The sequence below is a fragment of the Athene cunicularia genome (assembly GCF_003259725.1).
Source record: "Athene cunicularia isolate RWA chromosome 3 unlocalized genomic scaffold, athCun1 chr3_part1, whole genome shotgun sequence".
Taxonomy (NCBI): domain Eukaryota; kingdom Metazoa; phylum Chordata; class Aves; order Strigiformes; family Strigidae; genus Athene; species Athene cunicularia.
Window position 1 is genome coordinate 123,096,148 of NW_020799097.1, and position 24,423 is coordinate 123,120,570.

Genomic DNA, 24,423 nt, shown 5'->3' on the forward strand with positions numbered 1-24,423 from the left:
TTGTCCCCATGTTGACATTAATAATGCTAACAAAAAAACCCCTCATCACTGCATGCTTCTAATGGATTTAATCACAGAAGCTTCTAACACACTTTGCAAATGGTGTACACTTGACCATGGGAACTGTTCCTGTCTCCTGACACAGCCTGGTGTGGGGTAAAACACAGCAGCTGTTTGACAGCTCGGCAGCACATGCGGCATTGGGATGAGAAGTTCACTGTGTCCTGTAAAAACTGTGAAGAATTTAAGGTAACCCAAAATGGAAGCTGATCAGGACATGAGGGTTCAACAGTTGGCTGATTGAGAAGTTTCATTGCTCTGCAAAGTGTGGACTGTTGGTTTGTTGGTTGTTTTTGGTTTGGTGGGGACGTTTTTTCACTGAGGTATGAAAGCCTGCTCGTTCTTTGGTTCAACTTTACTTATTCCAGGACAGTTAGTGAGCTGAGGCATGGGGGGGTAACGCAAGGCAGTGTACAAGGTGCTCTGCCTTATCCCCTACTATATGGATAATGTGGTATCTGCTTTGCAAGTGGAGTTTTCCATGTTGCATAAGGGCATCATATGTCTCCTTCGATATCTACACAGTGAGTTGTTAGGCTGTAAGATACTGTGCTGCAGATAGGCAGCCGGAGTGACTTTACAGCAGCTTCCTTGGGGGTAGGCAGTCCATGAGAGAGCAGAGCAGTGCTGCTACATCACTACCAGTTCTAGTATCTGCAGCACTTGAATCTTTCCCTGGGGGTCTCTCCTCTGTGTGTTGACCCAACCTGACCCTGCTTGCCTTGCAGGAACTGCCTAGATCACAGCTAAAGGTGGTATGGTATGGCTGTAGGCATGAAAGTGTAAGGTCTGACACTGATTGTACCAATGAGCAGGAAGCCTTATACTGCTTTATGTGTTCTTAGTGAATGCTGAAGCCAAAACATTCATGCATTTCTCTCTTCATCTATTATCAGTACAGCATATTTAACAGTTGCTTGAAAACTACATGATTTAAAAAAAAAAAAACAAAAAAAACCCAAAACAACAAAAAAACCACCACACCACCAAACTCCAAAAGCCCTTAATTAAACCATTTCCAAAGCATTCTTTTTATTCTGGATGGGTGTAAACATGGGCAGAATACCCTCATGGTTTTCTGACAGGATCATTCAGCCTTAAATTGAAGTGACCTCATTCTGGAGGGATGCAAGGAGCTCAAGCTCTGAATTTTTTTTTTACCATGGTCGTTGGTGATCTTTCTACTGTTAGCAAGACTTTTGGTGGGTGATGTACCAAAAAACTTGCAAGGACAAAAATTATTTATGAATTCACCAAATAGAAGCTTTGTGTGTGTAGGTTCTAAGGAGAAGAGGATGTCTTTGGATTTTTATTATTTCAGCTTGGGCTTTGGTGTGTAGTTTCAGTCTGGTCCTTTGAGCTGCCACTCTCTGATAGTGAGTTCACATTTCAGCTTTTTTTCAGTTGATTTGATTTTTGCATAACGGGTCAAATTTTTTTCCTTAGTTATGAACAGACAGTGCTGATGGGTTTAATAGAGCTGGTTTTGGGGTATAACTCAAGGTATAATGTGGTCCTTAGTGTTTAGGTATACATTAGCACAGAAACATTTTCAGTGTCATGTTCCCACTTGAAGTGCATGCATGCCATTAAAGCATTGGTTTTGTTTGGTTGTATGTAGCAAAAACACTTTCTCTTCTGTTTTCCTCTTTCTGTTCCAGAAACTAACTGGTCAAAAATCTGTTTGACTTCAGGTTTTCTTTTTCATAATTTTTTCATTACCTTAACATTTCCTGGGGTGAATTGGGCAAATTTCAGCGGTGTTTTAAATGAGCCTGGGATTGAAGTTAGGCATAAATGTCACAAAACTCAGTATCTGTGCATAATGTCAAAACTAAACTAAGAAAAAATGAGAAGTTTTGTTTTCAGATCTGAAGACAACTCAAATTGCAATGGAAAGCAAAAAGGAAGTCTGGTACTTCTAATGCTACTGAAGTTAGTGCAGCTTTCGAAGCCACCAGCCATTAAAACATGCTAATTATTCCAAGGAGATTATAATGTTTTTGGAAGTCAGCTGAACAGTTGGTATGAAACTTGGGCCCTGGAAAGTCAGCTGCTACTGACTGTAATGGAGACAGTGTTACCTGCTGACCCTTTTTTGAAAGAGTTTAGACTCAGTGTGTAAAGGGGGTAGAAACTTTCCTTCACATAACTAGAGATATGGGTGTGTGACTATGAGTTGCCACTGCCCAGAGGCAGAGACTTGGGGTAATAAAGCAGGAGCACAGACACCTAAAGAGAGAGAGAATTACCAATAACTAGGCATACAAAATTAAAGCAAACTGGTGATTCTAGTTTCAGGTAGTGACTGTACTGGTTTCCCATGGCAGAGACAGTATATGCAAGGAGTGTTTGGTTATAATACCAGCAATAGCTTTCCAAGTACCACTCAGCCACAATTGATTGATTTTGGGCCTCTAATTTTGGCTTCTTTTAATCAGTGGGAAAAACGGATTCCTCTAGGCCAAGGACCAAACCCCCACTATCTTGCAGTTGCGATTAAAGCGTGGTTCTCTACGAACTTCATTGCAAGTTGTTGTGTCAGCGTGTGACTCATGGCCTAATTAAACAGTCTCAAAAAGAATACAATCTCGGCATTACCTGTGTTTCTGCTAAGCCTGTCCAAGTATTTTCTGTCTCTTAGAAAGTCAGATATGTGGTGAGAAATCATCTGCCTGCCTGACATCAGATTGGCAAACCATAAGTGGTATCTGTCATGAACGTGCAGGGCTGGGTTGTCCTGTGAGCATGCTGGATGACTGCCTAGGATGGCTGGTTTGAAAGGGGAAATTTCTAGGGCTTATCAACAAGTACCCACACCTAAGTGTTAATTGGGCCCTCACTTCTTCGATGTACATGTCTGTGTGAGTGTATGAGGAAAAAAAAAGCTATGGAAAGTAAAGCTTCCAATTCTCTGTGCGAGTATAATGGAGGAAGGAAGCAGCAAAATGTATTTTGCTTAGCAGAATAATGTGAGGAGGCCCAGCCCTGTGTTTTCAGTGAATAACTACTTGGTAATGAAATGAACTAATGAAAAGCATTCAGTTTTGAGGGGTACTGTGCATGTGAAATACAACAATTTGGCATACTGTGTAGGATTCTCCAAGGGATGCACAGTATTGGTGCCCTTTTTTTTAAAAAAAAATATATTGTCCTTGGTGAAAAGCCAGATCTACTATAGATAAAATTTCCATCAGTGATCCTCTTGCTTCTAACCTGGTTGTGGTCTTCGACCTGCGATCTATCCCATAGCTTTGAGTCTGCCTGTGGTGCAGAGCTGTTTGTGCATCTTGCACTCCTGTTTGTTCATCAAAAACCAGTTGGTGCCCACAGAAATATCTTTCCAGGCCACGGTACTCTTAAATGAAACACCTGACTTTTATTGTTTGGTACCTAATGTTTTATGACTATAAATTGTTGTGAGAATATCAATGACTTCAGAGACTTTCATCTCTTTGAATTACCCTCTATTTGGATGTGTTTGCCTTAACTCTTGTCTATGTTATATGTACTTCCATCTTTTCTCTGCTGCTCTAAACTTATGATTGTGCTACACTAATAGATACCTTTTTTTGGCTTTCAAAGCTGGCTTGTGTTGCTTTTTTATTTGGGTTTACTGGTTTCTTTAGAGGCAAAATTTTTTTGTATAGTACTTAACCTACCCAACAACGTAGATGCTTTCCAGAATAATTTTTTAAAAATCCCCCCAAAACAGGTGACTTCCAGTGGACTGGAATATAGGAGAGGAGAGCAGGGGGTGTCCAGAATGGGAGGGCAACTCAGGAGACCTGAGTTGAGCGCCCAACCCTTCAGCATTCCCTTTGCTGTATTACGCTTGCTATTCCCTTTGCTCTGTTTAGTTCCTGATGATTATATTTCCTTTTCCCATCCCTCTGACATACCTGCTTAGCTTCTGTGTGGCACAGAATTATGTCCAGGCATAGATATATATATATATGCTGAGCAGGACTCCAGTGAATCTCCCAGCTACAGGAGAGGACAGCAGTGACAGTGTTACCATCCTGCAGCTGCCATGATTATATTCCTACCTTGGGAACTCCTGTATTTGAGGTTGCTTGTCTCAAGGTAACTCCTCAGTGTAGGAACAAGAAAACCACACTCCTGCAAGTTGCTGCAGCACATATAACCTCCCAAGAGCATCCTGCTGCATCCAATTGTCTCCTTCCCAGAGGCTTACACACACAGTCTGAGGAGGTGCAGTGCTGGTTATCCAGGAGCCTCAAACTCTGTTGACCAGACCCATCAGGGTGACTTTGCTGTCACTCCTTTTCTGGTGAGGTTTAGGGGGTTTGCTGACCTGTCTACAGGTGTTAAAAGGCTTTGCTGCTTCACTTCTGTCTCGACGGATTTCCCCCTGAAAGCGATGTAGAACTGCATCTGGCTCAGGGTGGTGTTGCCTATTTTTTTTCTTTTCTGCTGCATCCTTCTTACCTTTATTCAGTAACTAGAGTAGGTGCTTTCTGTAGTTGGTGCTTTCCTCCTGTTTCCTTGCTATCAAGCGCACATCACATGATAGCAGGCCTCACCCAGACCCAAGCGGCTGCCTATCACAGCCTGTCGTCAGCTGGCACTGTTCCCAATTCTCCAGAGCTGGCAACTGTCCTCTTTTCTTTGAGCTCCAATAATGGGAACAGATTAGCAGTGGGAGCAGCCGAAGCACTGCTTTGTGGGTCTTTACTCCTGTATACCTTTGGTTTTCCACAAATCTTGCCAAGTGAGTTTCCTGATCGTGGGCTGTGTCATTTGCTGTGCTCCCCTTCCCTGCCCCCACCCATTTCCTGACATCACTTTAAATCCTTCTGTAGCAGTGGTCCAGTTCTGCTGGAGCACTCCACCCAGGACTTCCGAATGCAGTAAATCTGGCTGACGGGGGGACTCATACAGTCTGTTGAGCTAGGAAAAACTACAAAGCTTTGTTGATCTTAGGAAAAATCCTAATAAAATGATGAAGAGTACTGAACTTTTTTTTTGTCTGCCTTCCCATACAGTGTAAACTTCATTAGGTGAGGCTGCTCTACCCTAAGTAGAAACAAACAAGCAAAAATCCTAGTTTGTCTCTACTGCAATCTCCTGCAGCTGTTTTTAAATGATCTAACATAAAGGAATAAATAAAATACATTCTTGTTGCTTTAAGAGGTCAGCTTGTGGTGCCTTTCTAGACTGTCATCATCATCTTATGAAATGCCGTGGACACTGATTAATTTGCCAGTGGTTACGCTGTCCAGCCTCAGAGGTAGGAGTTGGTCATTCTAGGGCTAAAACTGTCCAAAGCAAAGGTTTACAGTGCCAGTGATTATGATAATCTCTTGGCAATCTTACTGCATATTCCATGCTAAGGAGGCTTTTTATTCATAAGGAAAATGTTAGAGCTCCCACTGACATTATGACTGGCTACTTTTCTGCTGGAGGTCCCTAAGATCCAAGATTTCCTTACTTTCCTGGTATTTGGGCTTGTCCCATGTGCCTGCTGATTCACATCATAAAAGTAGATACAGGCTGGATTTTGTTCTTTGCTCTTCTGTTAAGCATGGGCACTGGGAGTAAAAAGACATGTCAAATTTTGAGCACCGTTTTTCCCAGTGTAAAGTCAAAGTCTTTCCAGCTGTGTAACTGGGGGAGGGATCAGATGGATTTGAGTCAGATATGTTTGTAACTGGTCCTAGCATGCTCCTGTTCTTAAGAAAACTAATTTATTTAAACAGTGGGCAATTGATGGAATTTATAGCCCAGTACTATGTGCTAGAGGTTTAATAAGCAGTGTCCTGTAGGACACCTGCAATTTGCTGCCCTGAAACACAGCTTGGGATCAAAGTGCCCTTCTGCCTTATGGCCATGAGCTATGGATGGTGACCAGACACTCTTGAAGCTCAGGACATTACTGCTCTTTCACAGGGAGGAGAGAAGGCTGAGGGGGGTAACTCGTGTGTGGTATGCCCTCGGGTCCCTTCTTCCAAATCAGTTGTCTAATGCAGACATAGACACCCTTTCTGCCTACCTCTGCCTCCTCGCCTTTAGCCACAGTTGAATTTTTGCTCACTTTCTATCAGTCTAAAGATACTTGCTGTCACAGTGTAGCGTTAGATCCCAGTCCTGGCGGAAACAATGTCTTGCGGTGTGTTTTACTGACTTTGATGAATACCGCAGGAGTGATGCTTGCTCATGAAAGTTTTTAGGGGACCTTGACTGCTTCTTGGCAGGGGACATCACAGTTCTTCTGGGTGCTCCAACATCATAATCAGGCAAATGCTCCTTTTCAGTTTCATCTTGCTGAGGCTTTTGCACCACTTAATTTTTTTTTTTTTTTTTTTTTTAAATCAGCTGTGGTTATCTCCCTCACACTGGGTTGAATTGCAGCATGGCACTTGATGTGAATTATTTTTATTACATCCTGAAGCAGAGCTCAGTGATCCATCGTGAGCAGAGCATGTTTGCATGATACCCTTGACACCCTCATCTTCCACATTTTATCATGGCTTTCAGGTTACTTCCAGGGGTAATTCCAGGGACTGGCTGTTGTGGGGTGCAATGTCATGAATGTACTAGGACCAGTCTGTACTCACAGTGGTCAATTCCTGTGTGTCCTCACCAGAAGTGACACACAGTGGGTTTTTTTCTGGTGTGAATGCTAGTTACACTTGCAAATGATACTGACATGGGAGGACCTCTGAGCTTTCTGGAGAACAGGGTTAGGATTCAAAATGTTGACCAAGTGGAGAAATCAGATGGAAAAAATAAGAGATGATCCAGAAAAGGGTGAGCACAAAGTTGTAAACTTTGGTGAGAATAACAGACTGCTAAATACAAACTGGGAGATGGCTGTCTGAGCAGCAGTTCTGCAGAAAGGGGCTGGAGTCAATGGTGGATTCCAGGATGACAGTGAGTCACCAGGCTCGTACAGTTGTGAAAAAGGCAAGCTGGGGGTTATAAGCAAGAGGGTGCAGTAATCCTTCCGCTCAGCTTGGCTTGGTGAGGTCTCAGCTGGAGTCTTGAACCAGTTTTCTCCTCGCAGCCTTCAAAACCAGCAAAACAACTCAAAAATAGGGCAAAAAGAGTAATCTAGAGGAAAGTAGCATGATTTAGCAGTCATGACCTATGAGGAGAAAATTAAGGTATTGGGGTTGTTCATCAATGAAAGAAAAAACTTAGGGGATGGATGGACATAGTAGTACCTGTAAAATGTAGGAAGGAATGAACAGTGTAGCACATACCTCAGGGACAGGACTGTATACTTGTGTCTCATGGGAGCGTTGTGCAGAGCGGTCCCAGTGACAGGCTGTCGTCAGAAATCCATGGGAACCTCTTTCTCTTTTTAGCAAATATATTTATCTGGGTCTGTGTGTTTCTGTGGCGATGTCCCTTCTCTCCCATTTCATGATGACCAGTCTGAAAAAATGTGTGGTGCAAAGGGAGCGGGTGCTTCACGTTGCAGGAGGGCTGTCTGTTGTCCTGTAAACCGAGGAGAACAGGCCAGCTGCAAAGCTGACCTGCGCCTCTGATCAATACATGTGTAATGGCAAAGTTTGCCCCATGCTTTCATGCTGAGAAGGTAGTGGATTAGTATCCAGGTGCAGCTCCACAAATGCTTGGTCAGAGGTATGCTCGGACATCAGGCATTGAGATTTTTGGCTCCTGGTGCGGGGAAGTTGAACATTCACATTTGGCTCGCACAAGAAGGCCAGTCATTTTTGTCTGGGAGCCTGAAAGCAGGGGAGGTGACCAGGGTGAAAGCAAGAATGCTGCTTTAGCCTTGCTGCAGGACTTTGTGGTAAGAGCACAGAGATAGAAGCTCTTAGGATATGACAGGCTCATCCTGACAGATGACACTTTAGCACCAGCAGTCAGAAATGGTGGTTGTGGTGTTGTGAGGGGTCTGTGCCCATCTTTTAGGGATATTTTTGTCTTGGGGACAGGCTCACTCTCCTCCATCATGTGGCAACTCCTCCAGCAAAGCAGTATTAGGAAGTAACATTTTAGCTGTCTTCCACGTGATTAGTCCTGCTTGAGGGAGGGGGAAGGGCCTCACACTCTCTGTTAATCATTTCTTCTTCCCGCCTCCCATCTGCTCAGTGATTCTCTCGCTCTTGCATACACCACTAATATTTGATCACTTTATTTCTCTCCTCTCCTTGATGGGTCTTTGAGTCTGCCCTCCTTGCTCCTAGCTTCTTGCAGAGATGCTACCTCAATGACCTGATTCTCTCCCCTAAAAAAAAAAAAAAAAAAAAAAAAAAGGAAGAAAGGAAAAAAGTTCTCCAAAATGCCCAGTGCCTCACTGCCCTCTGCATAGACGTTATGCCTTTTCCTAGTGGTCAGCACTTTTAGCCAAAGTTGTGGAGCATGTGTGGGTAGTGCCCTCTCCTCTTCTTCATGCCCTCCCCAGAGGCAGCAAGCCTGACTCCTCCTCCACCTCCTTCTCTTCCAGCTGCTTTCACTAGCCTCCTAGCTCTTCTTGGCAATGAGGAGCCCGGACATCTGTAGAAGCAGCTGGAAGCAAGATGGAGAGCCAATATCCTGCAGCTCACCAGATCTCTACAAACCTCAGCTCAGGAACCAACTGCTTAATTCACTGTTTTTGTACTATTTAATTTGCACTGCACACTGCTTGTTTCTCACCGTCCTAACAAAGCAATAGCTTTACTGATATATGTCATAACATGCTATAGCTATGAGTTTTTAGAAGTCTTGTATTCAGTATGTAAAAATGAGCGCTCTTACACTGTAGTGGAAGAAGGCAAAGTTAAGCTTTGTTTCCACCTGGATCTTCAACATTACCTGTCAGTATCATCATATGGCTCTAAGGATAGGATTTAACCCTGTATTAACTAAAATTTGACCTCTGTCAAAGAGGCAATGGTAACACAAATACATTTTCCTGAGAACGCAGCAACAGTATTTTTACTGGTTCTCTATCGCTTTCCCATCTGATTTACATCAAAACCTTCTTGTGAAGATGACCCTGGTGATGTTCTGAAAGGTGACAGTTATCTTTCCCTGTAAACACTTGGGAGCCAGTGTTAAACTGACTTGGCAGGGCAGGCCCTCCTACAAAAAGGAGCGAAAGAGGTCCAGGATTCCTGCTACTGTTCACGCGGAGGTGGGGGAAGCTCGTGGGTGTTGGGAGTTACAGCACTTTGCAGCAGGGCTTTTGGGGATGGGCCCCTGAAGGGAAGCTTGCGAGTCATGTTGCCGTGAAAAGCCTCGCAGCATGTTACATGATGCAAGCTACTTGGCAAATGCTGTAATTGTGTCACTGAAATGGCTGAGCCACAATGCTCAGGGAGAAGATTTTGCTTTGTGAGCCGGGGAATGCATTATACCCTTCCCTGGTGCAGGAGGGCAGTTTGGGAATGCTGGTTATGCTGCAGACTGCTGGGAGTGCTGCGTTTGTGTGGGGTGTCTTGTACTCTGTTTTGGGATTTGAAATTTGCCAGTTATATGGCTGAGAGCATGTAACAAGACACGTAACTAGAGAGCTGCTTTAAAAATATTTTTCAAAGGACTTGGAAGATGAGCGTGATGATTAGGGACAACGTTTTTATAGAGTCTTCAGCCCAGCATCCTGTTTTACTCTTGTGACAAACTGCAGTTAGGCAGAAAGCAGCTACTGGCATTTTTAATGTCTCATTCCCTCAGCAGCTAGCGGTAGCTGCTTGCTTTTAAATGTCATTATTTGCACCCAGAGCAGTTGGAGCTGAGAGGTACAAAGTTAAGGGAATGGTTTTAGAAATCAGGCTTCAGGCCTTGATTCGGGTTCAGGCTTCAAACCACCAGCTCTGACAGGGCTGAGCAGTGCTTTATAGCACAGGGAAAGGTATGTGTGTGTGGGCACACAGAGCCTACATGTGTTGTTCTTGTCAGGTGTTAAAGTCCAGTGTAAAACAAATACCATTTGCAAGTAGCCCTGAGATGTACTTTTTTTTTTTTTTCTTCCCCCTGTCTCTAAACCTTTGCTTCGAAACAGAGCTCTCATATTTTCCATTCCTAATTCAAGAGCCGGAGGGATCGCTAAACCCAGGTATCAAATTACAAGAGAAAGAGTGAAGACATTTGGTTGCAGCTTCATCGGCTCACACAGTACACCCAATCGACCATTTTCATCAGCCCCCAAGTCAATGTTAAAACTATGTAAGGGAAATCATCTTTTCTCTAGGTCTGTCCTTGGGAAGGACAGTGTCTACAAGGGAAGTTCCCACCAATAGAGGTGTGTGAGGGCTGGTAAAAGGAGGAAGGAAAATCCCTGTAATGTTCAAAAAATCATCTCATCCATAGTACAGGAAATGTTCCTACTCATCTGAGCTACTAAAAAAAACCCAAAAAAACAAACAAACAAAAAAAAAAAACCAAAAAAACTCCAAACAAACCCACCCAACAAAACAAGTTTCAACAATAACAATTTTCAGATTAAATCCTTTGAATGGGTAATGTGTGTAGTTTAAAATGACAATGTGACTCAGCCAGGAATTGTGACTATTACTGGTACTGTTTTAGGTTTTAAACCGAGTCTACTTAAGATATTTGGCATGTCCTTGGTTGTGAGTTGTGATAGGAGGCTGATTACAGGTGGTGGCTAAATATTCTTTATGGGCTGACTAATGCAAACTTGCATCTTTTCTGCTGAAATTGATATTTGAGACTCTCTTCTTGAAGTTAGACATGAACTTGAGTGAAAATTTCAATGCATAAAAGAAATCCAAACTCCTGTATTCTGGGTTTTTTTTCCCCTTCCACCTCCTTGCTAGCATTTATTTTCTTGTTGGTGTTTTCCAGACCACGTTTTTTCCTCAGAGCCTGTTCAGATGCATTCTTCAAACCTTCAGCTGCTTCTCTTTGATTCGTAAACTGGCATATGTGTTTGACTGTTTCCTCAATAGTTTGTCCCACCCAAAGAAGGGCCTCCTTGCCCTCTTTTCCTTTCCTATGTGTTCTCTTGGTCTTTTCCCTGCATGCTAGTCTTCCTTTCCCTGATCTCCATGTGTTACTCCCGTTCTTTCCTCAGTTGCACTTGTCTGACTGGAAGAGATCTGCAGCGAGCTCCTCTACCATTTCCCTACCATGCCTTTCCTCCAGTAGAGCTGATGGGAAATGCTGTATTTCCCCCTTCTCTCCCCCCCACCCCTTTCCTCTGCTGTTTCTTTCTTGTATAACTCAGTGAAAAACACTTAATGAAAGGGACTTTGACCAGGAGAGGAGCAGAGCAAACTCAAGTTATTTCCCTGTATTTTCTACTGTCTGCCTGTTCCTGTGAGCAGACATTCAGCCTTTGAAGCTGGATATTCTTGGGAGTCAGTAGAGAGATTCATTTTGGAAAGGGTAGTAGTGGACTGACATTTGATTTCCTTATTTAAGTGTGACTGTTACCCATATGCTAGAGACCACATGTGACTTACAACACCCGCCCTCTGTGCTTCCTCAGTTTTTCTGCCCAACCTTCAGTTCACATTTTGGTGGCTATCTTCACCATGAGAAGAGGTAGAAATTGTGTTCCCTCTCACACTGAAGGCTTAGGTTAAAATTAAAACATGAACAGAGCTGCAGAGTCTCTTGGACTCAGCTCTTACAGCCCCAAAGGGTACCTTGTGCCCAGCTCAGAGGCTTTTCAGAGAGCTGAAAAGGGGAATTTCAGTGTTGTGCGTAAGCATTTTGCTTCCTGCTGCTTATGTGGCAGTTGTGAAGGTGTCCCTATACTGTAGTAGCTGTCAAGGTGTGATGGCTATATTGAAATACTCTCTGAAATACGTGAACCCTAAATGTGAACCAAATATTGTAAACACATGCTGAGATGAGAGGGGAGACGTAAATGAATCTGTGTATTTGCAGCTTATGTGTCTTTATGTTTCCCAGTGTAGCAGCAGTGATCTGTGCCGCTTGTGCACTGTGTAACATGAACAAAGAGCGTCCATGCAATATGAAAGACACAAATTGAATTAAAACTCTTGAGCTCTTCCCCTCTTCCTGCCACTTTTCTAAACCAATTTTTTCCTGTGTGGGCTGTGTGTTGCTTGCGCACTTCCAGGACTCAATGAAACTGCAGCACTTCTGGATAACAGACAAAACAGAATGAGGTGCTATGTTGCTACCCATATGTCCAGGACTAAAGATAAGAAAAGACCTGTTGTCTCTTCCCTCCTTTTCCACAGACCTTCAGCACAAGGAGTCAGAGTTTGAGGAAGTTGAGTGAAAACCTCAAGGGAGTCCGGGTGGTTCTCACGTCTGTGTAATTCATGGTGGGAGTGATGTGATGTAACAGTGAGCCAGAGGCCCTGTGCTCATGTAACTTCGGACCTGGGCAAGAGGAAGAAATGGCTGTGAGACAGCCTCTTGTCAGGAGCTTTTCCCTGCAGTCTTCCAGACAGACTGGCTGTATTCCTGAAAGACAGGTCATATTCTGCCAGACATGAGACACACTGATTGAGGCTGTATAGCCTGTGCTCTGCAGGTCTGATAGGTCCTTTGAGCCCTTGCCCATGAATACAGGAAGGACGCACTATGAAAGGTCCTTTATGCAGGTGCCTTCATATAGGTGAGAAAAAAGGAAGCCACCTCTTCCATCTTGCCCTACAAATGCCTCCCATGGTTGCTAGCCCTTTAATGGGAAGCAAGACCCTTTCCTCCAAGGGACTGTGGATTGGAGGCAGTAAGTGCTTGTGCTAAGGCAGCTTGAAGAGCCAAGTCACCTTTGAGAACAAGAGGAGGATATATGGATGATACTGGCATGCCCTGTTGTGCAACCTGGTGCTCAGGAAGGGATATTGCTAGAGAGGTCTAACAAAGCTCAGATGAGCAAATACAGATGCCAGACATGTTTTCTAGCTATCCAAGCTGCCCCTTACCATAATAAAGGTATCAGAAGGAAATGTGCATCTGTACCTTTTGCAACTGAAAATGTAGTCCCAAACTCTGAATTCCTGGTTTAGCTGCTGTGTCAGATGGGTAGTGTGAGATATGTCTTCTGTCAGTGTGGGAGGCTCCTGTGGCAAGGTGGAAAGGATGCTTGGGGTGAGACTGCTTAAAAAGGCTCCATAGAGCTCATCTATCTGTGCTGTTAGTCACTGCCCATCCTTTACACATGCAAAGCTGTGCACGAGTTTCAGGCTAGCTGCTGTACCTTGTAGTCTGACCCCAGATGTGCAAGGCATGCCTTGTCACAGCCAAATGGAAACAGCACCATCAGATTTCCTCTGTGCTATCTCTTGATGATTTCTGAACCAACTGTACTTGGCTTACAAGCTTAAAACCCTGATCCTAACTGCTTACGAAGTGTCAGCCCCTATAAGCAACCATCAGCTGCCTAAGCACAGCAGCATCTTGCCCTAGCCCTGAGCCTGGCTTGCAGGCTCTGCAGGCCAGGTTTTGCTCCCTGTTGGATCCCCGTGTCTCGGGCAGCATGAAAGCAAAGTATGGCACTTAGACTGATTAGCTGTGCTAGAGACGGTATGGGGGCAGGTAGGACCCAGCTGTGGGACAGTGCCTAGCTCTGGCCCTGCAAAGATCACTGGTGGTTGTGTGGTAGGACACATGGAACAGCCACCTCCTACTTTAAACATGAGGGAGAGATGGATGGGAGCAGGCAAGAGCAGAATTGCATTTTAAGCTTCATAAACATTGTGTGCATTGTTCAGATGTTTGTGGAGTGGTTTTTACTTTCAGACCCCTACAGAACTGCTGAGTTGGGGTCCTAATCATTTATTTTCCTACACGTGCTGGCAGATGGTTGGAAGAAGAGCCAGCCGAGCACGGTCCATGCTTGAGGGCAGTGATTTTGAGGCAAGTTGTTGAGATTATCTGATGTTTCACATTTTCTGTAATTTAGTGTGTGTGAAGGGAGTATTTAAAAATTGTAGACAATAGTTTGCTGGGTTGCAGGGAGTGAAACCCTAATGAATAGTCCATTGTTTACATCCATTTGAAGCTGTTTCTTTGCTGAATTAGTGCCATGAAACATAGCTTGCAACTCCGATGTTTTTAACTCCCTTTACCCATCCCCCTTCCCATTCCTTATGGTTGCTAAATCCTGCTGTTATCTTCTCTATACAAGTTTCTAAACTTCTTTCTCTTCTCTTGATTCTCCTCTGGCTTAAACCTTTTGTCCAAACTGGGTCATCTTTTGCTTCTAGTTTTGCAAATTTTCCTGTCCTTGGGCCTCTTGGACTCACAACTCAGTCATTATTTTTATCCAAATGAATGTGGGGGCGGAAAAAAGTGTCAAAACTTTCTTGCTGACATAGTTGGGACTAGATCCCCTTCCTCCTTTCTGTCCCCACCTTCTTGCTTTGAAGCTCTTCCTGAGCCAGTGTGCAGTTGTCTATATATATTTTTATTTTATCTCGTATTTGCCTGCAAGACCCTTGCCCAATTTCTAGCCCTTATTTCGCTCTCAATTCAGGTACTTTCATCCCATGCTTGTGGGTCATACTGCTTTGTGCTCTGATCTCTGTACCTTTTTCTGGTGACCCCTACAATTTGAGGTATGGCTCAAACATAACATTAAGTGTTCCAGCCCTGCGACTGCCCCTCTGCTGACTGCATGTCAGCCAGAGAATTTACACAGCTTGTTCGCACAGCTTGCAGAGGAGTACGGTCAGGACATGATGACTGCCTTGCTAAATGGTTTTGTCCCTGTGTCTGGTGCTCTTTCTGTGATTGAAACTCCTAAAAGTGGAACCTGCTCTCTCTGCTTGTCTTGGGCAGTGTCTGCTGTGGGGTAGGTAGCTGCCTTTTGTCCTTCTTTAAACAGATAAGCGTGGCTCGCTGGCAGAGCTGTAAGCTTTTTTCTGTACTCGGTTTGTAGATGACCCTTTTTTTTGCTAATTGAGGCTGTGTAGCTATTTACCTGCATGACTTGCTGGAGTGATTGCTCAGACTGATGCATACCACACTCTAGGACTGTTTCTTCTCTCTCCAGCCTTGATTTATAGATAACTGGAGAAGGGAATTCTTGGCTGCCCTGTTCTGAAAACTATTACACTATGGAAGAACTCATTTAACAAACACAGCACCTGATATAAAACCTGCTCTATTCAGTTTTCTGGTTTTCCCCATCAAAAAAAACCCTTTCCTTTACTACATAATTTCCCTAAAATGGTATTGTAAGGATTGTAGGCACAAAGGCTTGCCTGCTTTTTTCAGGAGTTCCTCAAAATTGGAAATGGGGAGATTTCCGTAATCAATAGAGGGAATGGCGTATTTTGGAGAGGTTTTTTTTGTTTGTTGTATTATTTTTTTCTGGATAGGCAGTGTGCACATGCAACATAGTACAAACCAACCTTGAAGTGCTTGAACAGCTTATCTACAGGGATCTGCAGAGACTTCCACTATGGCCGAAGAGATCAGCAGGTTGGGAGGGTTGGAAGGCCCCAAAGATTTCAAGAAACTTGTACAGACCAACTGAAAGTCTCCTTTAATTAAAGGAGTGCCACGTATTGTGCAAATCAACAGCTTTTGCTTCCCTTTTCTACACAACCTCTGTGGGATGCCTCTGGGTTGTGACTTGAGGGTAATGGTGTAAATTTTTAAATACTGTTTGTATGCATAGGACATTGCTGGCATCCTTTTGGGTCAGAGGAACTGCTCTAAAATATGGCAAAATCATTAAATGGCAAGAAAGCCAAGAATGCTTCAGCCTATGCCAAAGAAAATCCTGCAAGAGGGAGAGTTAGCTGTGAAAATTTACCCTGTTGCTACGGAGCACATTTGGTTGCATATATCATGTGAGCGAGGAATGATTGAAGCAATAGTCCACCTGGTAGATCAGCAGAGAATACATTTGCCTCAGTTACAGGGCAGGTTATACATGCATAAAATCTGAGACACCTGGCAGTGGTGCTGAGCAGATACTGTCTGTTAATGGTCAGGTGGGGAAGCAGATAGTTTTTGAATGAATGGGCTAACCTTGGACAGCAGGGGAGGAGGAAATTGCCTATCTGTCTTTAAAGTATTTCTCCTTCTTGATGCCATATGCTGTTAAGGAAACCAGATTTGGGGGCATTAGTTCTGGAAGCAGAAAAGTTTCTATTTCCCACAGCAAGGATGCTTTCTCCTTACTTCCGCTCCAGATTGATGGTGAGGTCCTGAGGCTGTGACACAGTGCTTTCATTCTGGCCTCTTACTTCACCCTGAAAACACAGAGCCAATACACAGGATTTAGGATTCATTCCTGACTTTCTTACAATGATTTGCTCCTCCTTTTCCCCTCAGTCACTAGACATTGCAAATTCCTCCCAAACCAAACTTCTGTAGCCCAGAAATAGGTCACACTCCACCACCTGGACAACAGGCATCGCTTGCGTCATCTGTTGGTGTGACGTCCGGCGAGACGCAGAGCACGCGCTGAGCGAGCGCACGGTTAGCAGGGCTGGCTTTCTCAGAGCGGGATGTGAGAACACCCCTCGTGATACCTGCCATATGGGTTTTCATACGAGATGACAAGGGAGAGAACTCTGTTTACAAATTAAAACAAAACAAAAAAAACACAACACAACAAAAAACAAAAACAAAAAAATGAACAGAAAAGGTGTAAGCTAGCTCCATCAGTGCACAGATTTTCTGCTGGTTAGTTTGGATGATTTATAATGGTATACAGAGCTTTATCACCTTTATGCTGACTCGTTCCAATGCTGCCCAGAGGTCGGCCCATTGGCCTGTAAAAAATGAGTTGTTGATCTATGTTGCTTTTCCTAGTGGCCATGGTAGTGGGGCTGTCGTCAGTCCTACTGCAGAGCTCAACTGGGGGTTGGAGGGGGCTGCCTGGGATATTCACTCAATCTCTCAGCACTGGTGATTTTATTTTAAGCATTCTTATGACATGACCCTACGCAGGGCATAAACAAATCTCCTTCTTGCTTAGTGGGTAGAAGACAGCAAATACCAGCTGCCGTTTTTTTGTAGCCTTTGCTCAAGAATGCAATTTCTTATCTACATGGTTACTTGGGGAAGCTCTCAGGAGCCGAGCTTGCTTTCATTTTTTTTCAAATGGGGTTAGCATGGAGTAACAAGGCCAGTTGCTGGAACATATTAGGTGCAAAGGGGATGGACACAATGTAATTAGCATCAGAGACAGAGGTATCTGCGAACGTGTTCTCCTGCTCCTTCCACAGTTAGCCACATTCAGTCTAGGAAACGCCTCCCGAGTTTGCCCACCGTTGCCTGTACAGTAGGCCTGGCACGCTCACCTAGAGTCCTTCATGCCATACGGCTGGATGTCACCGAGACCCGGCTCTTGATCTGTTTGGCTGGATGGACAACTTCAGCCTGAGAGGGGAGCCCAGCACATCCTACTCCCTCCGCACACCATGCTGTTGAATGCTTATTCCCAGCAGCGATTTTTGGTGTAGAGAGGATGGCCTCTCTCCTGGTGGGGCACATCCCCTCCTCTTGTGCTGTGGAGCTTGCTGTGCTGCTGTTTTAAGCAGCTCTTCTCTGAAAGTTGCTTAATAGACACACTAGGCCTTGCTTTATCTTGACAATACACCCTTTTCTTGAGAGAAATGAGAAGTTTCAATTTCAGTCACTAGCCTGTTTATCATTAACCTGTTTTAGTCAGCAAATCATGGCTTTACTGTGCCACGCTTTCAAACTGCTGCTCATAAGCCTAGCGAGATGGTGGAGCAAAACTCCTGTCCTGTGCAGAAAAAGAGAAGAGGCAGTCTTACCCCAAACGTTTGAGGACACTCGGTCAAATTAACACTACAGTAAATGTCAAATATTTTGAATTTACAGGGTACTTTTAAGCCTCAAGTAGGGGGCGAGGGGGAAGGGATTGGAGTGAAGTTAATAAACCTTTTAAAACTTTTGACTTAATCTTTTATTCAGTGTTTATATAACTCAGTTATCTGCTAGTTTTTACCAGTATTTTTGATACCTGTCCAGAGCCAATACACTGCAAACCTTCAGCCCTGTTGGGTATTTGTGCTACAGCATATTTAATAGCCATGACAACAATTCAACAATTGTATAGCAGCCTCCCCTCCCTGTCTGAGCTTTGTAGGCACCAGAGTGTCTCCATTGGAAAACCCCTAAACATACAGTTTCAGCCAAAACTGGTTTAATGATAGTCAAAAAAAAAAAAAAAAAAAAAAAGCACTTTTTTCCCTTCTCCCCCCACCCCCAATTTTTTCTTAACTTCTTTGCTTCTTTTGAAAAAGCTGCTGCTGTAAAATAGGCGAATTAAAAAAATAAATTGCTTTAAATTGCTTAACAGGCTTGATGAGACAAAGACTGGTGTGTTGGAGTGGCTGCAGGGAGCTCTGCGGCTGCTTTTGTATGATTTCAGAGGTGAATTTAGATGGCTGGAAGATAGATGGGTGCCAGATGCAGTTTGACACAGATTCCGGCAGCTGCTCCTGCGTGAGGTTTCATTAGCAGTGAGTTAGCCAGCAGCAGAGCTCTAGCGAGGCCCCAAATGCTGAAATGACAGTGAGAACAGTGAAACAATACAATATTCGCTAAGTGATTTTAATCTAGGAGATTAAATGACACCCAGTCGGTTTCCTGACTTAGAAAGCCAACACAGTATAAAGCTGTTCATGGCACTCGCTCTGCCCAGGCCCTTGTCACATGTATTTACATTGCAAGATCTCCCCTGACCCCCCCACCCTGAAATGGGAAGAGAAGGGTTGATTTTGTGTCACAGACATTATACAGTTAGGATGGAAAAATATGAGTTTTTAACTGCAACAGGAAATACTGGCCTTGCTTCGACAAATGCTTACATTGGACTGAAGAGCTCACGTGCTCCTGCTAAGCACAGGCATAACTCTTTGAAAGATTAGGGCCACAGTCTGTAAAGTGAACAGCTTCCTTTTTAATAGATGGGCAAGTCCCAAAATCAGGAAGTCATGTGTATTTACGGGCTTGGGGAATTGGGTTTGGTTTCAAGTAAACCAGTGTACTACGATGGATGACTTGACAGAAATGGTGACGGAGCTGCTGTTCTCCAGGCAGCTGAAGGATTTTTTTGTGGAGGGACACTAAAGGTTGGGATTTTGTGAAGGGAGAGAAAATGTAATTGAACTTATTTACAATGCAACACAGGCTGACTGTGGTTAAGGATTCTTCTAGGGGAGCTTCATGGGCTGTATTTTGGGAACACTCCCTGTGGCACGCTTACTATGAGGTTATTTGGGTTTTGTATAAACTTTTGGTATTCCTGATTGCTTTAATAAGTGAATCCCTGACTAGAAGAAGAGGTTTTCACTCTGTTAGTTGAGGGAAAGCATATAGAGGAAATAAGTAAACAAACTCTTCTGTAGGTACCACCTGAATATTGCCATTACATATTTAACTGCTGCTGTCAAACTACTCTGTTCACTTTGAGTCATTTACTGTCCTCACAGTAAGCAAACAAACCAGCTTGCTTTTTTTTCCCCCAATTAATATGCAAGTTGGATGTGTATAGGTTGTTTTCAATCTCAACCTTTGTTTGTGAACATTACAATTTTGTGTCTAGTTGCCTTTGGTAAGTACCCCATGCATGGCTTCAATTAAGCTTTCTATATCGAGAAAGTATGCCTTAATTTATCAGGTTAAAGATATCTCTGTTACATCAGTTTGTTCACAGTGTGTTGTGACCTAATCAACTAGGGATGTAAGCCATTTCATGAGGAGTAATTACTCAACAACAAAAAAGGTCTCTCTTTCCTAATAGCTGTGAGTGAGTTGGCTAATTGGAATCCATTTTGGTAGTGGCAGGTCAGCAATCGGGAGGTGACTTTGCTGGCTGGCTTCTAGGTGGGAGGGAGAAGCCGGCAGAAGCAGAAACACAGAGCTATGGCTTCCCAAGGCTGCTGCAAGAGGATTGCTGCCATTCGAGAGCTTCGCTACTGTTCTATTGGTGCCCATGCGCTGAGAGTGTGGTGCCCTAGCACTGCTCTTTAATGATGATGCTGTGACATGGTTTGGTCAAAATCCTTTCCTAGATGTTTTTGAGGGAAGGAATTTGTGAGTGGGTTGGAAGTGCAAGATCTGCTCTCAAGACATGTAGAAGAGCTCTGGTTTTATTATTATTACAGGGGCTAGGGGATTGTAGTGATGACATTATCATAGGACAAATCTTCTTCATTGGCCTGGTTAGGTCTTGGTCAGGACATGGTGTGAAGTTTAGGGATGTTGGCTCATTACGTCTCCACTTAGAGTAATTTATGACAGTGACAGAGCAATTTTTGCTTTCAATGCTTCATCGCTTCATGGCAGTGTGGGCTGCCAATCCTGCCAGAGGTGCTGTGCTGAGGCATGTTTTAGATGACCCCACTGGTTGCTGTCCTGGTTTTCTACTTCACCAAGATGTAGATCGTTGAAGTACATGCTATTTTTTTTTTTTTTTTTTACCCCTTCCTTGGCTTCAAACCTTGCTGAGAGGGAGGTGGAGAGGAAAATCCTCATGAATTAACATTATTTCCCTGGTGGGCTTTGCTGCCATTTTATCTAATTACGCCTGCTGTTTTCCAGATCACATTGTAAGCATTTGCATGAAGGGGCTTTCACTTACCTCCTCAAGTAAATTAAATAACAGCCCTTAGGCTGGGCTGACAGCATAATGCATTTTCATGTGGGAGATCAACAGCTCCCATACCTTGAGATGGGAAATGCTGAAATGACAGGGAAGCTCTGTGCTTTTGTCTTGAATTAGGGCAACTAGACTGAGTTAGAGGTACATTGAAAATGCCTGCTGCTGTCTCTTGTGCTGTGTAGGGATCAGTAGGAAGAGAGGGACACATGGGAATCTGCAGCTAGGGCCCTGGAGAACACACCGTGGTTTTCAGCTCCCAAGGATCCACAGACTTACGTGCAAGATGTGCAGGAAAGCCAGGGAAAGCAAGCCTGTTGTCAGCAGATTTAAATGCACAGCCCTATTGGAAAGTGTGGAAGGATCTGCAAACCAGGGAAGATTGGAAGCCACAGGCTTAAAGCAAATGAGAGGTGCAGGCCCTGCCCTGAGGATATTTACAATGTGACTTCGTGGATGAGGAAGGCTGGACTTCTGTTGAGTGCTCTGGAAATCACAACACATGGCCTCGACTTTCATTTCCACAATAAACCATCCTGTAGTTTTCCTGTGCTTCATTTCTTCAATTTGCAAAATGAGGCAGTAGCCCATCTGCTGAAATGACAGTCTGCTGCTTTCTTTGCCTGACCCGTTACTCCAGGCAAGTATCCAGCCCCAGGAGCTATCCTCTGAATGTTTCAGAGCTCCTAGAGCCCTTGGTGATATCAGCCTTGTGGGATGATCCAGTTCCTTCCCAGTCATGTGTGGTACACATCAGAAATGTAACCCTTCCCTGGCTGTGGCAGTCCTTATTTCTTTGATAGACTTGAGAGCTTCTGAGGAGGAGAAGGGATCAGGAACAAATGACCATGAGGAAATGTATTTTTTCAGCTCCTGATCAGCCCAGGCTTGTCCTGGCAGAAAAGAGGATATTGGTAGGAAGGCAGAGAGAGGAACTTCACCTCCCCCAATCATTAGGCTTGGACAAGCCTGGGGTGGCCCAAAATGCTGGTGTCCTCTTGGGCTCTGCCTTTGCAGGATGGTTAAGTGTACCCTAACTGGGGACGTGCTAGTAAGTGGGCTGGCGAGCTGCATGGCCAAGCTGAGTGAGCATTTAGTGAGTGAGGAAAAGGAGATGGGCCCCTACAGCAAGTAGGGAGTTTAATCTATCCTCTGACTTGCTTGAGTTGGTTGTGAGTGGAAGTCAGCAACAGGAGCTGCTGCTTAGCTAGTGGGGTGTGTTTTATGTCGTGGGGAGCCTTGCATACATGTATCACGTAAGGGAAGAAAGATAGTATGTGTCCTTTTAGTTTGCAGTAGCTCTGTGGTGACAGCAACCCTCTCGGTATTATATGTGTAATGATGAAGTACCTTCTAGCTTTTGGTGCTAATTCTTCTTTCCCTGTGTCATCGGTTAAGAATTAAGGAAATCATGCAGATCACTAAGGTCTGCTTGAAGGAGTCTGCAATGACTCACTTCAGTCTGGGGACATTTACTGAAGAAATGCAGTTGACTTGTTTTTCTTTTGAAAACTGAGATTTCTGTTCCATCAAAACATAGTTCCAGGTTGAAGGTGGCAGAGAGCTAGAAACATTAGTGCGATGGGGGTGTAAACACCTTTTAACTTGCATGTTAAAGCATCTTGGCTCTTCCAAGTAACTAGAGAACTACTTTGTGATGCATTTCTGTGTCTGAGATGAATTTTGAATGCCAGCGAGATAATGAGATTTATCAAATAAAAAGCCCGTCTTTCACTTTGTTCAGGCTTGGCCTCGTGCCTCAAATGCACGGAGTTTAGCTCAGAAGCAGCTTGTAATTTGTATCACAAAACCACCACGTGTAATTCATGATGGATGGTAGCCACTGGATACGAGAGGTTTGCAGTTGGGACGTGCTGATGGCTTTCACTGACATTTGAGCTTGGTCAAAGTCACTGCAACAGGACAGAGGACAAGTGAATGGTCACTACCACGTTACTGCGGGAGAGGCTGAGAAGGTGCTTGCCTTTATAAATCAGGGATTCAGATTTAATGTCCATCGTTTTTTAGCATGAACATGCATGATTTTCACAATGCAAGACACGTTGCTGCTTTTAACACGTTAGGGGAGATGATTCAGGATTGATACAGCTGCTTCAGTGATCTGGTAGTATACATCCCATTATTATTATTATTCACTCCCTGTAGATGTTAGAAAGCTTTCTAACAATTCACAGTATCTCTCAGGCTCTAATCCTCTTCTCTCTTTTTTTAAAAAAATAATTTTATTATTATTATTCAGACTCCTGCTGTACACATCCCCCAAGCAGGTGGGAGGGTGAGTTGGTGGGAGATGACTTGGCTTTGTTGGAACTTCACTTAATGCAGGGTGGGGGCAGAGAAAATGAAGCTAAATTACGCAGATCCTGAAGGCACAGCAAGTGTGCTACATCACTTGTGAGCATGACTAGAACTGAAAATGAATCACAGCCTTGTTAGACACTGTATGTGTCAGTGCATGTGGGCAGAAATATCATTCAGTGAGAGAGAGAAAAAGACAGAGAGACTACATCTTTTAAAGTGTGCTGGTCCCACTGAAATCACTGTAGTATTTAACCTAATGGGTGAAAGCTGGGAAATGATGGGACAGCTACTCCAGTATACTTTGCTATGTTGATTTTTCTTCCTTTCTGAAAGTTCGAGAGAAGTATGGACCTCTCAGCAGTGACATCTATTTTCTAAACCAGAAAAGGCTATAATTGCAATTTCAAGTTTGAACTCACTTTCGAGGATCTTATAATACAACCACCAAGACTTATTCTGGGATAGATTTGAATGTGGAATTGGTTCAGCCTGTGTGTTCATTCTGCATTAGGAAGCAAATTTGATTTGCTCTTCCTATGAACTTTTGATGGTGCATGTGCACACAAACACAGAGGTACACACATGCACACAGCTTGTTCAAATATCCCAGCTACAAAAATCCAGTCTGGATCTATAACCTTGATTCTTGCAGCTATATAGTTCAACCAGGACTTTCTAAATTTCTAAAATGGAAATTGGTTTTACAGTTAGGTTTTAATGTGACAGAGCCGTATCAGGTGATTTGATGGAGAGATGCTGAAATCAGCTGACCGCTAAAATCTGCTATATGCATGTTTGTACTCCAGAAGATACTTGCCACAAATAACATTTCTAAAGGAGTTTCCCCACCTCCTGCAGAGACCTATACATGGCAGCTAACACAAAGCAGCAATTTTAAAATTCCCCCTCAACACACAAAAAACATACTTTTTCAAAGCCAGATGGAGTCAACCAGTGTATTCTTTCAGGGATTTTGGTTGTGCATTTTTAAATGTGCTCAGTCCTGCAATCTGTGGTTTTTGGATTTGTTTTTTGGTTTTTTTTTTTTTTTTTTTAAAGATGTCTCTAACCGTGTTACTTCTCTAGCGAAGCAAAGGGACCCATTTGTGGACTATTGATCAGATTGCCAGACATTTCTGTCTTCTGGTCTGATACTGCCAGTTTAGTATGGAGATAGTCTCCTGTTTCTTATAAACTAAGGTATGTCTGCTGAGTCCTAAAGAGATGAGAGAATATGGCCCGAGTCTGCAATATGCCTGTTTTGGAGTTGTACTTCTCCACTAAGGGGGCAATCTTACCTGTCTGAGAGGGATTGCAGATTAAATTTCTTCGAGGGTGAAAAGGGGAATTTATCCCCTTTCCTGAAACCTGCGATCATCTTTGCTCAGCATAAACTGGAAGCTATGGTGGGACTGAGGTGTGTTCCTAGATGACACCTAAGGGAAGAGCTTGGTTGTTGACAGCACCAGACTACAAGTGAAAACTTTAAGGAATTAAAAAAAAAAAAAACAAAACCAAAG

The 24,423-nt window shown here is 43.7% G+C and overlaps 1 protein-coding gene across 1 annotated transcript in view; it reads left to right on the forward strand.

The window, feature by feature from the left end:
* Positions 1–219: 219 nt before the first annotated feature.
* The window catches only part of SERTAD2 (SERTA domain containing 2), a 52,670-nt gene continuing 28,466 nt past the window's right edge, over positions 220–24,423 (forward strand). Inside the window, exon 1 of the mRNA XM_026845796.1 lies at positions 220–249. The gene's annotated coding sequence lies outside the window, so the exon portion shown is untranslated. The remainder of the gene's footprint in view (positions 250–24,423) is intronic.